The sequence below is a fragment of the Monodelphis domestica genome, chromosome 1 (assembly GCF_027887165.1).
Source record: "Monodelphis domestica isolate mMonDom1 chromosome 1, mMonDom1.pri, whole genome shotgun sequence".
Lineage (NCBI taxonomy): Eukaryota > Metazoa > Chordata > Mammalia > Didelphimorphia > Didelphidae > Monodelphis > Monodelphis domestica.
The window spans coordinates 527,231,729-527,237,728 of NC_077227.1; positions in this window are offsets into that span (position 1 = coordinate 527,231,729).

Here is a 6,000-nt window from a genome sequence, read left to right on the forward strand (position 1 = left end):
TATAATATGTATAGATTTCTTGTGTACATGTTTATAGTTATATATGTTATGTACTATTGATGTTATATGTATGCATATATAGTACATTTGTATATGTTATTTGTAAGTATATATGTGTGTGTATGTGTATATACATATATATGTATGTATACATAATTTCCTCAGGCATGACACTCAACCTTCCATCACCATACATTTGCACTGACCATTCTCCAAACTGGTAATCTACTCCCACTTTATATCTACCTCATAGCCTCTCTCTTCTTCTATAACACAACTCAGTCACCATTATCTACATGAATCTCTACCTGATGTCCCTATTTTTTGTTTCCAAGATTGTTAAGGTATATTTAAAACATCAGTCTTGAGGCCAGAATCTTCCCTGATTTGACTACAACTTCAAATCACCTGTAAATGGCTTACCAGTGACTCTATAGCTTTAGGATATATGGTCTTGAGTCACACGTTTTGCTTATTTCTTCTTTTTAGTAACTTGTAAAAGTTAACAACTCCATGATGGACATTATTGTAAGCTTAGAGCTAATAAAAAAGTTTAAAGCTCTTCCTGAATATTAGTATTTACTAAAATGGGTAGCACTACTGACTTTTATTGTTCTATTTGGCTATGATATTGTCCTAAGGAATTTAAGAAGTATTGTCAAAAATTAAAAAGGCTTGAAACAGAAACTATAGGCCTTAGAGACACAGGCTGTTTTATTATACCTGCTCCTCATGGATATCCCTACATAATACATATGGGGGGAAAGATTTAGAAAAGTGAAGTGACTTGCTTGTGATTGCATATCTATTAAGTGTCAGATAGGTGGAAATTAAATTCAGAATTTCCTGACAAATTCCATCACTTCATTCTCTATGTCATACTCTCAATAACTTCTTATAAGAATGTGGTGAGAATAAATTAAAATAAAGTTAAAGAAAATGAAATGAATAATATGTTCCAACATGTTAAATATCCCAAATGGATGTATTAAAGAAAATTAAAAAAAAACAATTTAGGAAATGAGCAACTGATTAAAAGGGGATACCTGAGAATAGAATTTTGGCTTCTCAATAGGGGTTTAAAAGTAAATAATAATGATTTACTACTACTCCATCTCTTCCTCCTCTAGAGTTTTAAGGTTTGCAAAGTTTTTTCATGTTATCTTGTTTATCATATACATCTGTGTATGATGTTTCTACTATTTCTCTTCAATGAGAAAGCTACCTCAGAATCAGGATTTCTTAAAGTTTGTTTCTCATGGACCTCTTTGCAGTCTTGTGAAGCTCCATCATAGAAAAATTCTTCTAAAAGCACAAAATAAAATGCATAGGATTATAAAGGAATGAAATTGCATGAACTTTAGTTCTTTCTCTTACTTATAGAGATAGATATTTCTTTATCATCTATCTATTTAATACAAGTTCAAAGAGTAATAAAAATACTTGTAGGCAAAGCTGTGGAAAAATACTTAATCAACTTGCTGTAATCAATTATCTTCCAAAGTATAAACAGTGCTCCTTTGGAACATAGGAGTGACCCAGCACCTTAGGAAGGATGTCATAGTGACAAATAAATGAGTATAATGATGATTCTGGAAAGAAAAAAATAAGAATGATCATTCTGGTTTTATTCTGGCAGGAGTGAAGAATGAAGATTCATTGTCTGAACAATAGGCAAAAAGGAAAAGAATGTATTGTCAAATTGATGAGAGGAACAATATTTTCCAATGCAAATGGAAATCAGATAAAGCATATGCAGGAGAATGTATTCCTGAAAGAGCTCTCTCATCCGGAGTTAGATATCTCACCTCAGTCAAGTAGAAATCCTTCCATAGTATCTCAGCTGAGAAGAGGGACATAATCAAGGTAACAACTCCTCTTCATGACATCCTCTTTCCAAAATCTTTCCAAATAATGCCTTGATAACTAAGGTCCTTATGGAGGGGGATTCCCCTTCCAATTAATAACCTATCTCTCTCCTCCTTGCCATCTTCCATTCTCCAAGAAGAGTCTTCAGAAAAGTAAATGTCACATTAAATGTTCATTTTTTTACATTAATCTTTGATATTCATTTTATATTAATTTCTTATTGTTTTAATATTAAACACTCTATTCTCCATAAAATGTGTTTTTATTATATATCTTGGAGTGTATAGAATGAATTGATTGGATTTACATCAATTCATATGAAATAATCGCCTCAGTTTTCATTGGTTTTTGGATTTTACTGATTGTTTTTGGATGGATTATCGATGAAAACTGAAGTATCACTGTATTTAATAAGCAATTACTGTGTTATGGGCACAGGGCTAAGAGCTAGAAATATAAATAGAAACAGAAGGAAAGATAGTCTATGCATTCAAGAAGCTTATTTTCTAATGGGGTAAGGCAAAAATAATAAAAACAACAAAGCAGAAATGGGAGGGGAGAACTAAAGAAGGTAGAAAAAAATTAGAGAATGAGGAGTGAAACTTGGTCAGTAATAGAGAGATGGCTTCACTGGGTATTTTCCTTAGAATGGAAAATCTCAAAGGAAACAAACAATGTGAGGAAAAAGGTCAGAGGGACAAGAATATCCTTTTATTATGAGATATTCAGGGGCAGAATGAAGTTCCAGGCTGAGGTAGCTTTGTGGTATGATAGACAATTAGGAGTAAAACCTGGAAAGGAATAAAAAACAAATTAATATCATCCTCACATATATTTGTTATTATTTGTTTGCTTTGGGGGTAGAGAATGATGTGATTCTTTGGTGTAGGAAAATCCTAGTGAAGAAACTATGCCAAAAGAACTTCAACAACTATCTTGCAATTTAAGAGTCTTAAAGAACTATCTGAGACACTAGCAAGTTAGGTGACTTGTCAGGAAACTGCTGACTAGGCCAGCTTTCAAATTATTTTATATAATCTCTCCTGGGGTTGAGGGGGTTCCTCACTGCTGAAAGATGATTCTTTTACACCTTCCTAATTGATTCATTACTGCACTCACCACAGACTTTTTCACAACTCCTCAAACCTCCCATAGCTCTGAGTCCATCCTCTCATTTAAGGTCTGTCTCACATATAAGGAAAAAAAGCCATTCTCTGAAATCAAGAGGCCATTCCCCTCTTATCCCTTTCTGCTGCCTCATTGTTCTTTGACTGCCATACTTCCCTTTTATCTTATTATATTCCCTGTCTCATAAAATGAGGTAGCCTGTTTCTTTGATGAGGAGCAAACACCTCTGTATGTGCTAATAATCCCATTCTATACCATCCTTTCCAGCAAACATATTTGTTTTTGCTTTTCCTTTTTATCCAGATTACATGATAATGGAATTTTTATCAATTATTTTCTTAAAAATTTCAATCCCTCCCTCCCCTTTCCCCAAGAAGGTAGGTGATATAAAATGCGTTTTACATGTATCATATAATTACATTTTCCATGTTCAAGTATTTATACACAAGTATTTTTACACACACACACACACACATATATGTATATATATATATATACATATATATATATATCTTACACTAGAGAAAAAACATGAAGGAAAAAAAGGGAAGAATGATATGCTTCAATCGATATTCAGACCATCAGTCCCTTCTATAGCAAAGGAGAGCCTTTTTTTGACACAAGTCTTTTGGAGTAAGACTGAATTCTTGTACTACTAATAATAAAGTCAACTACAGTTGATCATCATAAATTATTGCTGTTACTGTATACAATGTTTGAGCACATAGATTTGTATATGTTATCTCTCTGATAGTTCTTTGGTTACAAGGATTGTTTTGCCCATTTTATTTAGTTTCTCTAACACCACCTAATGCCTACTACATAAAAAATACTTAATAAATCACTATTAATCAATTAATACAAAAATCAAAATAGTACTTTTGGTTATTCCCTCCCAACCCTTGACTGTAAGATCTTGGAGGGATTATTTATTTTAGTAATTCATTTATAACTCTTTCAGTATTTGTACAATAGTAGTACATACAGGATAAAAAGTGTTTATTCTTCAGATTTTACTCTTGTCTACTCTAGAGTTTCTTATAAGGCCTCAGAAACAGCTTTCTTTATACCAGAATTTCACACATTAGAAGTACCCTTGTTCCCACACTCTACCACCCTTTAATGGTTGTTCCTATAGCCTTTGTTTTATTTTATTTTTAAAATTTATTTAGAATATTTTTCCACAGTTGCATGATTCATGATTTTTCCCACCTCTCTTTCCCCCCTGCTCCCAGAACTGGCAAGCAGTTCCACTGGGTAATACATGTATCATTGTTCACAACCCATTTCTATATTATTCATATTTGCAATAGAGTGAGCTTTTAACATCAAAACCCCAGTCAAATTCCCATCAAACCATGTGATCTATCATATGTTTTTCTTTTGCATTTCTGTTCCCAAGTTCCTTCTCTGGATATGGATAGCACCTTTCTCACAAGTTCCTCTGCATTGTCCTGGATCATTGTATTACTGCTAGTAGAAAAGTCTATTACATTCAATTGTGCCACTGTGTAATTAGAATTTGCTCCCCAGGACTCTCTTACTCAGCATCCCATTTGCATATTTAGGCTAACATACTAACATAGGGAAGATATAAGTTTTGTGTAGCTCCCTCTCCCTCTCTGCTCCCAGGAAGGCAGTTTTGGAGGATGTGTGAGAGTCAGGCAGGATAATTTTACCCCCATGGTTTTTGCTTAGGCTTTCTAATTTTGTTCTTTTATTTCTTCTACTTCAAGTGATTATTAATAAACTTTATAAAATATAATACTTGGAGAAATGGGACATTACTTTAAATCTTATATCACAATGTATTGGTCTCTGTGTATTATGTTCTCCTGTAGAACCTTTATTTTAAGGTGGAGAAATAGGCCATCTAAATCTTAATTAACTCTCTGGGCTATATTTTTTGACTTTCCTTCCATTGCTGAAGAAATCTCTTTAGCCTGGAATTTTGCTCAGTGTCTAGACTGCAAACTCTTGTCCTAGCTGGTTTCTTCCTCCAATTGCCATATACCTTCATCCCTGCTCTTGCCCCTTTTAAGCTTTCTTTTATATGTTATTTTCCCCAATCAGAATTTAATCTCGAGAGCTCAGATGTCTGTTTTCTTATTTGTAGTTCTACCACTTAGTATAGTGTCTGACACACAGTAATTATAGTCTTTTTGATTATTTAAATTATTGAATAAATGTTTAATGCACATTAGATTCTCATTTTGCTCATATTCAGGATTAAGAGGCAAATTCCCCAATCAGAATTTTTCTTCAGCCTATGTAAATATCCCTAACCTCTCTTCCCTCCCAGCAGGAATATATATAGAAAAAAATACTCCCAGTAGCTGACCACTGCATATGCAAAAGAATGTAGGATAGACATCAACTAAAATGCTTTACATTTCATATTTACTGTATTATGGTTTTTCCAATGTCACATCAAAAATAATCTTCATGAACACTCCTCAAAGAGCAGGATTCCTGTTCTTGTAAAAAAAAAAATCCTAATTAAAAACATATGGATCAACAAATGCTTAACTCCATATATAACTTTTGGAGTCTACACTGTGTCATGCCTTCCTACTCCAGCATTTAACTTCTCCCATAATAGCAGACAGCTAAACAGAGCCAGCTTGAAGCCCCAAATCAGGCATCCCTCCTATGGCTTGGTAGCAAACGGACAATTCCAGCATGCTGAGATACCACACAGAGCTGCATTACTGCTAATATCTTCATGTAAACCCCCTGAGGAAATTTAGCAAGTAAAGGATTCTAGTTGTTTTACAAATGGGACTTTTCTAACGTTCTCCTTGACCTATGAACAATGAAAAATGTAAGAAGAATGCCAGAACACTTGGCACTTAGATCACTGGATGACAAGTAATTCATTATATGTTTGAATGATCAAACAAAACTACCCACTATAGGACACATTTATATAATGTTTAATCCAGACAATATACTTTATATTCCTTATTGAATCTGATTTAACAAAAAATAAAACCTTGTGAA